This window comes from Phyllopteryx taeniolatus, chromosome 3, assembly GCF_024500385.1.
Source record: "Phyllopteryx taeniolatus isolate TA_2022b chromosome 3, UOR_Ptae_1.2, whole genome shotgun sequence".
Taxonomy (NCBI): Eukaryota; Metazoa; Chordata; class Actinopteri; order Syngnathiformes; family Syngnathidae; genus Phyllopteryx; species Phyllopteryx taeniolatus.
Genome location: NC_084504.1, coordinates 28,194,568 through 28,211,534, shown reverse-complemented (window position 1 = coordinate 28,211,534; position 16,967 = coordinate 28,194,568). Strand labels below are relative to the sequence as shown.

The 16,967-nt window shown below is 37.0% G+C and overlaps 1 long non-coding RNA gene across 11 annotated transcripts in view; it reads right to left on the bottom strand.

Moving 5' to 3' along the window:
• The window catches only part of LOC133475434 (uncharacterized), a 30,173-nt gene extending 19,452 nt beyond the window's left edge, over positions 1 to 10,721 (bottom strand). For 8 of the 11 annotated variants that reach the window (XR_009787825.1, XR_009787826.1, XR_009787827.1 and 5 more), the window contains exons 1-8: positions 6,741 to 10,721; positions 6,422 to 6,531; positions 6,154 to 6,183; positions 5,883 to 5,976; positions 884 to 5,797; positions 565 to 674; positions 297 to 326; positions 26 to 119 (exon numbers count right to left, since the gene is read on the bottom strand). This is a non-coding gene — a long non-coding RNA (uncharacterized LOC133475434). Of the gene's footprint in view, positions 1 to 25; positions 120 to 296; positions 327 to 551; positions 675 to 883; positions 5,798 to 5,882; positions 5,977 to 6,153; positions 6,184 to 6,408; positions 6,532 to 6,740 lie in introns of all 11 variants that reach the window. The other 3 variants (XR_009787830.1, XR_009787828.1, XR_009787824.1) reach the window with 3 other exon arrangements.
• Positions 10,722 to 16,967: the final 6,246 nt, after the last annotated feature.

Below are 16,967 nucleotides of genomic sequence, written 5' to 3'. Positions count from 1 at the left end.
AAGACAGAGTAGAGAATTCTCATACCCAGGTATTGAACCAATGGCGGGCAGATGAAGAGGTAGAAGAGGAGGAGGTTCTCCCGGAGTCCTCCACTCGCATCATACCACCACAATCCCAACTATATAGGGTTAATAGACATCCCAACACGCAGAGGAAGTTAGTGGAATGGAATTTGTCAGTATCGAAGAAGTGGCTAATTATGGGGGACTCTAATTTGAGTCGAATACCGGATCATCCATACGGAAACGTACAAATTGAAAGTTACCCGGGAAGTCATTTCCGGCACGGACATTACCTGATGGAGAAAACGGTACCACCAGAAGATCTGGTGATAGAAAAAGTGATATTGTCATTCGGCATAAACAGCAGACTGAATAAATCAAAAGAAACGACAGTTAAAAATGTACAAGCGGTGATTAGAACAACGAAAAAGAGGTTCCCGTACGCAGAAATTTGGGTTCCTCTGATTAATTACTCGCTAAATCTTCCGACAGAGGAACAGGACAATCTGCGAACATTGAATGACCATATTCAGAAGAATGTGGGTTACCTTCCTCTCTTACCTGAGGACCAATTCCAGGTGGAGGAGGATGGAATCCACTGGACAAAAGAAACGGCGACCGCTATGCTTGACCACTGGGGGAAGACTTTAAACTTGGTCAGCCTCTAAGTCCTAACAGGGAGAGGGATAGAACATTACAATCTTTGGGAGCCCAAGATATAGTGGTCTTATCCAAAAATTTCAAACTAACTGCCTTACAATATAAGATTTTAAGTAAGGGTCTATCATTTATTCCATCAGTAAGCGTCAGTAAGGATCAAAAAATACAATTACAATTTGACGTACAAAATTATCACCGAAATTTAATGCTAAGAACTTACTTTAAGGATTCGATGGGTAAGGAGAGACCACCATTTACAGGCTCTTCTGATTGGAAACCACCTATGGATAAATTACCACCAGAAGTGGGACAATTAATACAAAAAGATTGGCAGACAATAAAAAAACACTACTTACCGACTACTGAAAAATACAATATGTCTGTAGAAGAAGTAAAAGCCTTACGAGAATTAATGCATACAAAACATATAGTCATTAAACCGGCTGATAAAGGCTCGTCAGTAGTGATTCTAAGTAGAGAACAATATATAATGGAAGTAGAAAGACAATTGAATGACACAGAATATTACAAAAAATTGGAAAAACCCATTTATAGAGAAACACTACCAAAAATAAAGGAAATTATAAACAATCTAAAAAAGAAAAAATTTATCAATGGAAAACAAAAACAGTACCTACTTGGAACCTCAGAACCAAGAGAGAGGAGATTTTATATTCTCCCAAAAATTCATAAAAGTCCGGAGAAATGGACAATTCCATTTGAAATTCCCCCAGGGAGACCCATAGTATCAGACTGTGGGAGTGATACATATTTCACCGCAGAATATTTGGATCATTATCTAAATCCACTTTCGATCAAACATCCATCCTATGTGAGAGACACATACCATTTTATAGAGATGGTAAAAGACGTTACAATAACCTCGGACTTTTGGTTTTTTTCGATGGATGTTAACAGTTTATATACAAATATTCCTATTCCGGCAGGAATTGAATGTGTAAAACAAATTTTCCAGAAATACCCAGATCCAAACAGACCAGATGATGAATTATTACAATTATTAGAAATTAATTTAACTAGAAATGACTTTGTATTCAATGAAAAATATTATTTGCAAATTAAGGGAACAGCAATGGGTAAAAAATTTGCTCCAGCATATGCCAATATTTTTATGGCCAACTGGGAAGAAAAAGCACTGGCCAAATGTGAAAAGAAACCGGCTAGTTATCTACGGTATTTGGACGACATTTGGGGATTATGGATAGGGACTAAACAAGAATTTGAAAATTTCAAGGAAACACTAAATTCACAGGATCCATCAATTAAACTTAAAGCAGAAATTAAGCAAAATTCTATTGACTTTTTAGATACTACAATATTTAAGGGACCCAATTTTCAGGAAAATCATCGATTGGATATTAAAGTGTATTTCAAGGCAACAGATACTCACGCATTATTGCATAAATTTAGCTTCCATCCAAATCATACTTTTAAAGGAATTGTAAAATCCCAGATTCTGCGCTTTCACCGAATCTGCACGAGGGAGGAGGATTTTAGGGAAGCGGTGAAGATCTTATTTGATACCCTACGAAAAAGAGGGTATTCGAGATCATATTTAAGAAATCATCTGAAAACATTTCTCAACAAAAAACAAACGAAAGAAAATGTTATTCCTCTCATTACAAATTTCTGTACAGTAGGCAAGGTACTACACAATAAAATAAAACGAAATTTGCAGGAAATTTCGGAAACGACTACAGGAATCCCAAAATTTAACATAATCTCGGCATATAGGAGGAATAAGAATTTGAAAGATTTGTTAGTCAGAGCCAAATTACCATCACTATTAACACAAAAACAATTATTACTAGATAAACAATTGTTGAAACTAAAATTTATCAAAAACACAGTGGAGAAAACTATCATAAAAATTGAACAAACATTTACTGCGAGGTCCACAAATTGTATTTATTTAATAATTTGTAATAAATGTGGGATTAAATATGTAGGGGAAACAAAGAATTCGTTATCAGCACGAATTACACAGCATAGGTATAATATTAAAAATAAAAAAGAAATGGACACACCCCTGGTACAGCATTTCCTAATACATGGATTAGAGTCATTACGAATGGCTGGATTACAAAAAAACTTTAATTGGACAGATTTAGAAAGAAAATGTAGAGAAAGACAATGGATACATAAATTAGCGACAAAACAACCATATGGGTTAAATAAAAAGATGGGTTGAAATTATGAGGGACAATTGACAGAAGAAAATTACAAAAACATTTTTTAGGATTAGAAAATTTATTTAGATACACATGCATATTACTGCTTATTTAACCTAACCATTTGATCCCAACCTAAATTCAGTTAACCCTAAATAATCCTAATTCTAATTTAACTCTAATCTTCACCCTAATTTAAATTTTAATTATACCCTGATTCCATTTAACCCTAATTCAACTAATCCAAATTCTAATTTAACCCTAACCTTAACCATTTCACCAAACTGTAAGTAACCCTAGTTTACCCAATGTTAACCTAATCCCAACCCTAGATTTACTAACCCTAACTTTGATTTAACCCTAACCTTAACCATTTGTTAACCCTAATTTTTAATTAATCCTAATCACACTCAACCCTAATTGGATTAATCCTAATTTTAACCTTACCCTAACCTTAACCATTTGTCCACCCTAATTTTAATTTTACCCTAATTCCACTTAACCATAATTCAATGACTCCAATTTCTAATCTAACCCTAATCTTAACCATTTCATCCAACCCTAATTTCAGTCAACCCTTAATTGGTTAACCCTAATTGTAAGTAACCCTAGTTTACCCAATGTTAAATTAATATAATCATAATTTAATTGATCCAACTTCTAATCTAACCCTAATCTTAACCATTTCATCCAACCCTAATTTTAGTTAACCCTTGATTGGTTAACCCTAATTGTAAGTAACCCTAGTTTACCCAATGTTAAATTAATCCCAACCCTAGATTTACTAACCCTAACTTTGATTTAACCCTAACCTTAACCATTTGTTAACCCTAATTTTTAATTAATCCTAATCACACTCAACCCTAATTGGATTAATCCTAATTCTAACCTTACCCTAACCTTAACCATTTGATCCCACCCTAATTGATGATAACACTAAAATTGACTCAACCTAATTTTCAATTAACCCTAATTAACCCTAATTTCAATTCTATAATCGATCAGTTATTCATTTGTTTATTTAAGGAATTCTAGAATTAAAGAGTTAAAAAACTAAATAATAATCACTAACATACTATATACAGGATTAAATTAATTAATTAATTAATTAAAAACATATATATATATATATACACTATTTACACTAATTGCACATAAGAATAAGACTGGTGAATGAAGGGCATTGGAATAAATACGCTGGTAAAGACGAAGGAGGAGTCACTGAGACAGAGGCTATAAATAGGGAACCAGCCAAATCCGGTCATTTCATGTTTGTTTTTGAACGAGTAACAGCTCTTGCTACAACAGTAGGATCATAGAAATTGTGTGCTAAAACCTGAAGAAGGCTTGACATAAGCCGAAACGTTGTTGTTGGCACACACAAACATATAATTGGATAAATACAAGTACAATTGAATGAAAACAACTTTTGTTTGATAGTTTCTTTATTATTTTTTATTTCTTTATTAAAAAAATTTTTTTTGAAAAAAATATTCTTTTGGCATCTTTACAATACATTATCAATACTATACCTGATAGTTCATTGTAGAACATACAATTTATAGACTAGACAATAGAACATTGATTAATTATATAGCAAAGGCGACAGGAAAATCAGTAACTTTATGACAAGGACAGAAAACTAAGAAACGGATACAAAAACAATAAAAACTGAAAAAATACAACAAAATATACAAAAACATTACAAAAATATATACTATAACAACAAAAAAATTACAAAAATAAAAAATATAAAAAAACAAAAAAAGAGTTCATAAAAATAAAAATTACGTAAATCTACAACAAAATGATGGATGAGGGATGGACAGTGGCCCGGTATGGTCGCCGAGGCCAGAATGGATATCAGACGGGAGTTGGGAATCAAGGTGGAGGGAGATTCCAGGGGTGGAAGGCCAGTGCACCTCCCTTTCGCTCCGGCGGTCGGCCGGTGGCATTTGACCATCGGGGTGGAAGGGTTCAGCCTCAATTTCCTAACCCGCCAGTGCCTCCCCCATGGTCTTTCCGTAAACCGGATTCCCGTCCTTATTCATATGCGGCCGCAGTGAGCCGTGGTTGGATGGGACCAGACCCAAGGAGACCTCCCCAAAGGAATGGGGGATTTGAAAGAGGGCTACAACCGGCTGACCCCAGGTTTAAAAGGCTGGTCCAAAAATTGTATAATATTCTGAAAGTGGTACACCACTTACAGAATGTGGACCCAACAGGGGGGAAACCACAACCCAAGATGATCGAAAGAATGGTCGAGGTATTAATGGGGATGATTAACCCGGCATTCCCCAAAGGCCAAACAATGGACCTCATCATGGGAAACGCAAAAAATTGGGGCTATACCACATGTTTGATATTATTTCAACACTACCAGGCTTGCCTGGAGGAATGGCTCAATGAAATTGTGGATTTTATTACCCCGGACTGGAAAAAGGCCTACACGGTGGCAATCAGATGGGCCAAGAATAAATTACCACATGTGAAACAACAGGTGATTGATCAAACGGAGAATTTGATTAAAGAAAAAATTCATCCCCGGAGCCCACCCGTAGAGCAGGCTATACAAAATATTGCACCGGTGATCCAGAATATTGCACCAGTGATCCAGAATGTGCCAGAATCACAGCCGACGCCCATGGTCCCCACTGGGCCGATTCAAAACACGACACCGATCGGAACTGAATCTCCTCAGGAGGTTAGCATATTGGAGAGACCTGAAATGACACTCATGGGAACATCAGACGATGACGATATCATGACACTGAGGCTACCAGAGATCACAGATGGAGCTTTAGTGCATCGATCTCCAATGGAAAAATTTATAGAGACGCCGAGGACCTCACGAAAGGCTAGGGTAGAATCCTGGCTCCAAGGTGGCGTGGAAGAGGATCTCATTGTGAGACCTCAAATGGAACCTGTTGACGAAACAATACCTGTGGAGACACCAAAGAAAAATCAGAGGGCAGAGAGGAGATCTAGGAGGAGGGGTGTTGAAGACAGAGTAGAGAATTCTCATACCCAGGTATTGAACCAATGGCGGGCAGATGAAGAGGTAGAAGAGGAGGAGGTTCTCCCGGAGTCCTCCACTCGCATCATACCACCACAATCCCAACTATATAGGGTTAATAGACATCCCAACACGCAGAGGAAGTTAGTGGAATGGAATTTGTCAGTATCGAAGAAGTGGCTAATTATGGGGGACTCTAATTTGAGTCGAATACCGGATCATCCATACGGAAACGTACAAATTGAAAGTTACCCGGGAAGTCATTTCCGGCACGGACATTACCTGATGGAGAAAACGGTACCACCAGAAGATCTGGTGATAGAAAAAGTGATATTGTCATTCGGCATAAACAGCAGACTGAATAAATCAAAAGAAACGACAGTTAAAAATGTACAAGCGGTGATTAGAACAACGAAAAAGAGGTTCCCGTACGCAGAAATTTGGGTTCCTCTGATTAATTACTCGCTAAATCTTCCGACAGAGGAACAGGACAATCTGCGAACATTGAATGACCATATTCAGAAGAATGTGGGTTACCTTCCTCTCTTACCTGAGGACCAATTCCAGGTGGAGGAGGATGGAATCCACTGGACAAAAGAAACGGCGACCGCTATGCTTGACCACTGGGGGAAGACTTTAAACTTGGTCAGCCTCTAAGTCCTAACAGGGAGAGGGATAGAACATTACAATCTTTGGGAGCCCAAGATATAGTGGTCTTATCCAAAAATTTCAAACTAACTGCCTTACAATATAAGATTTTAAGTAAGGGTCTATCATTTATTCCATCAGTAAGCGTCAGTAAGGATCAAAAAATACAATTACAATTTGACGTACAAAATTATCACCGAAATTTAATGCTAAGAACTTACTTTAAGGATTCGATGGGTAAGGAGAGACCACCATTTACAGGCTCTTCTGATTGGAAACCACCTATGGATAAATTACCACCAGAAGTGGGACAATTAATACAAAAAGATTGGCAGACAATAAAAAAACACTACTTACCGACTACTGAAAAATACAATATGTCTGTAGAAGAAGTAAAAGCCTTACGAGAATTAATGCATACAAAACATATAGTCATTAAACCGGCTGATAAAGGCTCGTCAGTAGTGATTCTAAGTAGAGAACAATATATAATGGAAGTAGAAAGACAATTGAATGACACAGAATATTACAAAAAATTGGAAAAACCCATTTATAGAGAAACACTACCAAAAATAAAGGAAATTATAAACAATCTAAAAAAGAAAAAATTTATCAATGGAAAACAAAAACAGTACCTACTTGGAACCTCAGAACCAAGAGAGAGGAGATTTTATATTCTCCCAAAAATTCATAAAAGTCCGGAGAAATGGACAATTCCATTTGAAATTCCCCCAGGGAGACCCATAGTATCAGACTGTGGGAGTGATACATATTTCACCGCAGAATATTTGGATCATTATCTAAATCCACTTTCGATCAAACATCCATCCTATGTGAGAGACACATACCATTTTATAGAGATGGTAAAAGACGTTACAATAACCTCGGACTTTTGGTTTTTTTCGATGGATGTTAACAGTTTATATACAAATATTCCTATTCCGGCAGGAATTGAATGTGTAAAACAAATTTTCCAGAAATACCCAGATCCAAACAGACCAGATGATGAATTATTACAATTATTAGAAATTAATTTAACTAGAAATGACTTTGTATTCAATGAAAAATATTATTTGCAAATTAAGGGAACAGCAATGGGTAAAAAATTTGCTCCAGCATATGCCAATATTTTTATGGCCAACTGGGAAGAAAAAGCACTGGCCAAATGTGAAAAGAAACCGGCTAGTTATCTACGGTATTTGGACGACATTTGGGGATTATGGATAGGGACTAAACAAGAATTTGAAAATTTCAAGGAAACACTAAATTCACAGGATCCATCAATTAAACTTAAAGCAGAAATTAAGCAAAATTCTATTGACTTTTTAGATACTACAATATTTAAGGGACCCAATTTTCAGGAAAATCATCGATTGGATATTAAAGTGTATTTCAAGGCAACAGATACTCACGCATTATTGCATAAATTTAGCTTCCATCCAAATCATACTTTTAAAGGAATTGTAAAATCCCAGATTCTGCGCTTTCACCGAATCTGCACGAGGGAGGAGGATTTTAGGGAAGCGGTGAAGATCTTATTTGATACCCTACGAAAAAGAGGGTATTCGAGATCATATTTAAGAAATCATCTGAAAACATTTCTCAACAAAAAACAAACGAAAGAAAATGTTATTCCTCTCATTACAAATTTCTGTACAGTAGGCAAGGTACTACACAATAAAATAAAACGAAATTTGCAGGAAATTTCGGAAACGACTACAGGAATCCCAAAATTTAACATAATCTCGGCATATAGGAGGAATAAGAATTTGAAAGATTTGTTAGTCAGAGCCAAATTACCATCACTATTAACACAAAAACAATTATTACTAGATAAACAATTGTTGAAACTAAAATTTATCAAAAACACAGTGGAGAAAACTATCATAAAAATTGAACAAACATTTACTGCGAGGTCCACAAATTGTATTTATTTAATAATTTGTAATAAATGTGGGATTAAATATGTAGGGGAAACAAAGAATTCGTTATCAGCACGAATTACACAGCATAGGTATAATATTAAAAATAAAAAAGAAATGGACACACCCCTGGTACAGCATTTCCTAATACATGGATTAGAGTCATTACGAATGGCTGGATTACAAAAAAACTTTAATTGGACAGATTTAGAAAGAAAATGTAGAGAAAGACAATGGATACATAAATTAGCGACAAAACAACCATATGGGTTAAATAAAAAGATGGGTTGAAATTATGAGGGACAATTGACAGAAGAAAATTACAAAAACATTTTTTAGGATTAGAAAATTTATTTAGATACACATGCATATTACTGCTTATTTAACCTAACCATTTGATCCCAACCTAAATTCAGTTAACCCTAAATAATCCTAATTCTAATTTAACTCTAATCTTCACCCTAATTTAAATTTTAATTATACCCTGATTCCATTTAACCCTAATTCAACTAATCCAAATTCTAATTTAACCCTAACCTTAACCATTTCACCAAACTGTAAGTAACCCTAGTTTACCCAATGTTAACCTAATCCCAACCCTAGATTTACTAACCCTAACTTTGATTTAACCCTAACCTTAACCATTTGTTAACCCTAATTTTTAATTAATCCTAATCACACTCAACCCTAATTGGATTAATCCTAATTTTAACCTTACCCTAACCTTAACCATTTGTCCACCCTAATTTTAATTTTACCCTAATTCCACTTAACCATAATTCAATGACTCCAATTTCTAATCTAACCCTAATCTTAACCATTTCATCCAACCCTAATTTCAGTCAACCCTTAATTGGTTAACCCTAATTGTAAGTAACCCTAGTTTACCCAATGTTAAATTAATATAATCATAATTTAATTGATCCAACTTCTAATCTAACCCTAATCTTAACCATTTCATCCAACCCTAATTTTAGTTAACCCTTGATTGGTTAACCCTAATTGTAAGTAACCCTAGTTTACCCAATGTTAAATTAATCCCAACCCTAGATTTACTAACCCTAACTTTGATTTAACCCTAACCTTAACCATTTGTTAACCCTAATTTTTAATTAATCCTAATCACACTCAACCCTAATTGGATTAATCCTAATTCTAACCTTACCCTAACCTTAACCATTTGATCCCACCCTAATTGATGATAACACTAAAATTGACTCAACCTAATTTTCAATTAACCCTAATTAACCCTAATTAACCCTAATTTCAATTCTATAATCGATCAGTTATTCATTTGTTTATTTAAGGAATTCTAGAATTAAAGAGTTAAAAAACTAAATAATAATCACTAACATACTATATACAGGATTAAATTAATTAATTAATTAATTAAAAACATATATATATATATATACACTATTTACACTAATTGCACATAAGAATAAGACTGGTGAATGAAGGGCATTGGAATAAATACGCTGGTAAAGACGAAGGAGGAGTCACTGAGACAGAGGCTATAAATAGGGAACCAGCCAAATCCGGTCATTTCATGTTTGTTTTTGAACGAGTAACAGCTCTTGCTACAACAGTAGGATCATAGAAATTGTGTGCTAAAACCTGAAGAAGGCTTGACATAAGCCGAAACGTTGTTGTTGGCACACACAAACATATAATTGGATAAATACAAGTACAATTGAATGAAAACAACTTTTGTTTGATAGTTTCTTTATTATTTTTTATTTCTTTATTAAAAAAATTTTTTTTGAAAAAAATATTCTTTTGGCATCTTTACAATACATTATCAATACTATACCTGATAGTTCATTGTAGAACATACAATTTATAGACTAGACAATAGAACATTGATTAATTATATAGCAAAGGCGACAGGAAAATCAGTAACTTTATGACAAGGACAGAAAACTAAGAAACGGATACAAAAACAATAAAAACTGAAAAAATACAACAAAATATACAAAAACATTACAAAAATATATACTATAACAACAAAAAAATTACAAAAATAAAAAATATAAAAAAACAAAAAAAGAGTTCATAAAAATAAAAATTACGTAAATCTACAACAAAATGATGGATGAGGGATGGACAGTGGCCCGGTATGGTCGCCGAGGCCAGAATGGATATCAGACGGGAGTTGGGAATCAAGGTGGAGGGAGATTCCAGGGGTGGAAGGCCAGTGCACCTCCCTTTCGCTCCGGCGGTCGGCCGGTGGCATTTGACCATCGGGGTGGAAGGGTTCAGCCTCAATTTCCTAACCCTAACCCTAACCTAACCTAGCGACAATCCTGGAGACAACCCTAACCCTAACCCTAAGGGAAATGGGTTTAATCAAGTAGGGCGATAGGATAGGGAATTCATATAGGTATAAAAACAATTAGAGGATGATTTTGGGTTATAGGACAGTTAAAACACTATATAACAATAAAAAAACAGAAAAACTATAAAACATATTAAAAAACAAAAACAGTTAATAAGATATAAATAAAGTTTCAATTTTGGTTAAAAGGGTTAAATACAGTTAAAATAGAGCTTATTTGGTGCATATAGGAGTAAAAGACAACAATATAGGGTTAATTTGAAGTTATGTTACTTTTAACATATGTTACTTTAAACACAAGTTAAAAAGTTGGTTTAAAAAAAGAGAAGCATAGAGAAGGCAGACATGCCCAGACATGCCCAGAAGCCTCAGTTTGTTTTGGATTTCGGAGAGTGAACATCATTTAAGAGTAGAGCTGCTTTGCTATTGTTGTTTAATTAAAATAAAGTGTGCCACGACCTGAAGAAGGCCTTTACTGGCCGAAACGTTGTCAGGGCACACGCATAATAGGTTGTTATAGGTATTTTGATTTGAATTGCGGATTTTTTTGTTTTTTTGTTTTATTGACTTTTTCTTTGGTTTCTTTCATTTGAATACATTGTAAATTGATACCGAAACTAATAAATAAGAAACAACAAAAATAAAGATTACTTAAATAGCCAAGGCGAACTCAAGGGAAATAAATAAATAAAAAAATACCATGGAAGGTGGGGGTTGGACACAGGTCCGCTATGGGCGGGGCCGCCAGCTCACATACCCCAGGGAGTATAACCAGGGTTATGGGAGGCAGAACCATGGGTGGATGGACCGTGCACCGTCCCTTCCCTCAGGAAGAGGGGGCAGTGCCCCCAATTCCTGGTGGGGAAGAGTTCAGTTCCCCAAACCTAACCTACTAACCCTAACCCTAACCCTAACCCTAACCCTCTAACCCTAACTAACCCTAACCCTATTTATTCTATGGGGAACCAGTATCAATGACCGTGATCCTGACTTGTCGACAGAAGACGATGCATTCATAAGGATAAAAGTGCCTTCCGGTCCAACCTATTTTTTAGTTGACCAAAAGGACTGGGCCTCATTACAGAAATTGAGAAAACCCAGAGGATTCAAGGGCCTTGACTGGCATTATTTCCAAAGGAATTAGATCCATCCATCCATACTGTTCAATAGCTTTCAAAAGACAGAACTAAGACACTTGGCTCAATAAGACAAGACCTGGAATTTTGGTGTCTGTGTTACTGTCAATTTGAGAACTGTCCTGTTGAAGTCACCGTCACAATAGATAGCAAAGGATTTTTTTAAGACACTGTACATTTCAAGGGTGGTATGAGCATCCACAATCGCATTGAACTAAAGTCAAGACCTGTGAGAGGAAGAGAAAGGGATTCACTTGAGCAAAAATTACAAAAAGAATTGCCCAGATCTCTCTACTTAAGAAACCTTCTGAAATTGGACGAAGCAGTCATGGAATCAGGCTGCAGAGATGAGGCACTCACACCTCCTGTATTGAAAACCATTTTGTGGGAAAAGAAGCAAAAAAGTCGTCTGCACAACAATGAGCTCTTAAGTTTGCATTTCATGGTGGAAAGAAAGACTTAAGCCAGATGTGCTCCAAAAAGTATTTTTATTCCCCAAAGGTGTACTGTATTGACATTTATCGTGACAGGACCAGAGAAGACATCCTCTATTTGGACGCCACTGGCAGCATCGTAAAGAAGGAAAAATGCTCCCCACCATTCTATGTGTATGAGCTTGTTGTGAAGAATTCATTGAAAAACTCCTCACCCTTCCCTACTTGACTTGTGAACACACCACTGCCTCGGTCAAGTATTTTCTTGACACGTTTCAAGGATGTATGGACAGAGAGCGATGCAGGCACCAGTAATGCTTCTATTGTGCTAATGCAAGCACTGTGTCTTTCATTTATAAAGACCAATTTGAATAGCACCATTGAACAATACTACTCTATAGTTTGTGGAAAGGGGACATCCACAGATTTTGAAGTACCTATCCTACACTGTTGCTTGAGGCATTTGATGAAGAATGCCAAGGACATTTGCAGAAAATATTACTATTTTCATTAGTAATTTGAACAATGTCATCCATATTTGTTAACTGGTTGCTAATTTTATCAATAAATCTTATAAATATCTGTATGGTAACTAAGATTTTATATTTTGGTGTTGCAGTGCCAAACAACATTACCACCTTGCAATGCACGTGTTTGGACTTCTTACAACTGCAACAACATTACAAGGTTTAGATGACATGGTTTTAAGCGCTGCAGTTCTTTTCTCCAGTCCATGCAGTGGAGTAAATGTTGAAAAGCACTTTAAAAACCTTCAACTCCTGATGCAAGACAAAAAGCTTTTGGAGAAAAATATCAGCTTTGAAACCAAAACACCTGTTGAAGAGGACAGGTGACAGCTGAACCCAGAGCTCTGCAAAATGTATAGATTCCTCTGTCAGGAATAAATTGGTTGACTTCTAACGCGTTATAATTTTAGTTCTTCCACGAAAACGAACACGCATGGAACCTCAGAAGTAATAGGTGATTTTAAACACAGGTTCCTTCAGTTTGTACAGTAAACATCGCCTATTTGTGCATTGAATTTGGTGTGCCAACACCTGAGAAAGGGAAAATGTTGTCGAGGCACAGAGTTTGGCTGATTGGGGGATTTTTATTTGAAATATAAATTCATACCCATTAATATAGCACATCTAAAATAAATTACATAAAGGAGACTATACAATTGATAGGTAATTTAAAAATAAAAAAATAAAAGAATTTGAGACAGTAAACATACGACAGTTCGAACTTTGCTCAAAATGGCAATCGCGAAGCAGCAGCATTGACCTCATATACAAGCGACAGTCCCCCCACGAGGACGGCAATTGTGCATTAAAACACCGCTAAAACACCATGTGAATACTCGAAAACTACTTTGCGCCACACTCAAATAGTAAAACGCCAAGCCATCGACGCCACTAAGTCAATTATCCATTTAGACGTCGAGTAAAGTTCAAACTTTGCTCAACAAAATGGCGACCACGTCGCAGCAGAGTCATATTCAAGCGACACTCCCGCCACGAGGACGGCAATTGTGCATTAAAACACCGCTAAAACACAATGTAAACACTCGAAAACTGCTTTGCGCCACACACGAAAATGGTAAAACGCCAAGCCATCGACGCCTCGAAGTCAATTATTCATTTGGGCGTCGAGTAAAGCTCAAACTTCGCTCAACAAAATGGCAACCACGTCGCAGCAGCGGCGACGTCATATTCAAGCGACACTCAAGCCACGAGGACGACGGAAATTGTGCATTAAAACACTGCTAAAACACCACGGAAACACTCGAAAACTCCTTCGCGCCACACACGCCAAGTGTAAAACGCCAAGCCAGCGACGCCACGATGTCCGTTATTCATTTGGCCATCTAGTCAAGTTCAAACTTTGCTGAACAAAATGGCGACCACGCCACAGAAGCGGCGACGTCATATTCGAGCGACATCCTCGCCACGAGGACGACGGCAATTGTATGTTACAACACCGCTAAAACATTCGAAACGCCTTCACACCACTCACGCAATGTGTAAAACGCCAAGCCAGCGAAGCCACGAAGCATATTATGCATCTGGCCGTCGAGTAAAGTTCAAACCTTGCGCTACAAAATGGCGACCCTGCATGTTCTCTCAGCTGTATAAGCACAAATTAACGCATGTCAAATCACTCACAAGAGGCTATCACACTCTGAGTGCGTGCCCGAGTCAAGCATGTCAAAAACACGCTCAAATAAGTCAAGACACAGCAAAAACAACGTTAATTGCTAGAGAGCATGAAGCAGCGTTCTTACCTTGGCTGGAACAGATGAAGGAGACATTAACGTCACTCGCCTCAGCCGGTTAAGCGATCCAAACCGGAAATAGATGTTTTGCATTAACCAATCATAGATGTTTTGCATTAACCAATCAGCTTAGTTTGCGTACATTTTGGCGCCAAATGCGACCAATCAGATGACCAAGTCCTAATTATTTCCTAGAACGGTCCATTTCTCGTGCTTGATTGAAGTTATTCATGTGATGCCGAAGTTTGCTGTACTTGTACTAGGAGGAAAGGTTGTCGAATGTGTTTAATTTGCATCACACAGTATTTATTTTTGAAATAACTTCATGGTTCAGTGTCACTACACACAATGGAAGTCTTTCATTCGAATGTTATATTTTCAAAGAAATTTAGAAAACAAATATTCCCCAAATATTTTGGATTATGCAGCTTTTGCCATAAATGTAGTACGATTTTTACATAGTTGTTTAATTAGTTTGCATTGATTCTCATGAGGCCACAATTGGGGTATGAGTGCATTACTTTTCTATTTTGAAGTTGAGGTATTTTCACTTTATTTGCACAATGCACTGCAACAATCACTTATTTTTCCAATACGGTTTATTCCTTACTGGATGGATTCACAAACAACATACAGAACACACTGAGGCATTTGACACGCACACCTGTCATGCAATAGTCCAGCTGGAAGCCGAGTTGTGTTGGGAAAACAGGCAAAGTCACTTTATGACAGAACACCTTTATAGCTCCTCACTCTAAACATTTCATTCATCAACAATTAAGAGAAATGACAACTTCATATTGTGTCAGCTTTGTTGGTCACAATGTATGTAGGGAGAAGCTGCGCCAAGCATTTTCATACAAACCGTACAAACTTACATGCAGGTATTAATAAAACTTACTTTTGAGACACGTTGGAAGCAGCAGCAGCAGACGCACATTTATCACACCATCAAGTCATTTTCATTTCCAAAGCTTATCTTTGTTACATGACGGAACTGGCAACACTCTCACACTCGTGCAAACACCCGGCATTGCGCAATCATTGTTAACCCCATTAAATTACATTCAAACAATCATTGATAAAATTAAATATACATGAGCTTTCTTTTTAAAACCAATATACACGTTGCAATCATATGTTCAGAACAAGTTGATGATAACATTTCAAAAAGTGACACATTGTACACAAACATTTTATCCTCATCAATAAGTGATTCATGAGTCTACTTAAGCTTTGGCTTTAAGCTTCAAATGGGTAACGTGGTTACCATGGTAACACGTTGGCCCAGCGCATCAGTGGACACAAGAGCAGGGACGCCACAGCCATGGATCACATCGATGGGCGTGCATTTTTACATTACATATTTAATAGTTCATCACAAATAAAAAGTCATATTATTCACCTAATTTGACGTAAACGCGTGTACACGCACATTTCCCCCATCAAGGAGTCTGGAAAGTGCGAGCCCAGACACAGTAAACTTGAAATGAACGCCACATTGCACACACCACTGGAGTGTGTCGCTCTACTTGGCACAACACCACAAAAGCCTTGAAGGCAAAAAGGCAGCAGCGCACACTGGATGCAGAAACAGCACCCGACAACAGTGGAGCTTGGCGATGCTCGACCGTGAGCGGAAACAAGCATGTTCCTGCACGCGCTATCATTTAGTATGCCCCTCACAGCAAGCATCTGCTTAGACTAAACATGCTTATGCAAACGACGAATTTGCCCATTTGGCCAACTTGATTTCTTGATTGATCCTATCGTGTTCATGAACATATGGGGGGTGGTGGGGGATTGGACAGCAAACCCATGAGAGCAAGACGATAAGAACAATTTGGAACTACTGGCAAAGCAAACATTCACATTGGTGCATTACATCTAGAGTCAGCTGATCGTGAACCACCCCCATGACCTCTTTAGTTGAGGTCACGACAAGCCAAACAAAGTCAAAACCGCTTGAGCACCTTGCATGTGCACATCATTATCAGTATTATTATCAGTAGTATTATTAACAGCTCAACACACAAATACAGTCAATGTTTTCCTTTTCTGTTCAACATCCAAGATTTCTGCACATCGGCTTCTGGTGTCATTGAAGGTTGCATGATGTAGAAACAAGGTGTCCCCGAAAAGTCTCATTTCAGTGTGAAGGCGGTTTCGATCGTGTCGTTTCTAAAATATGTTCTGTACTCTGCTGCATGCAAGCAACGTGTAGACACTGTTTATGACAAAATGACATAATTGTAGGCTCTTTCATTGGCACAGCAGGCCAGTGGAGGAGCAATGCAAGTGACCCCGCTTCCCAAAAAAAAATGCACAGTAAGGAAACGC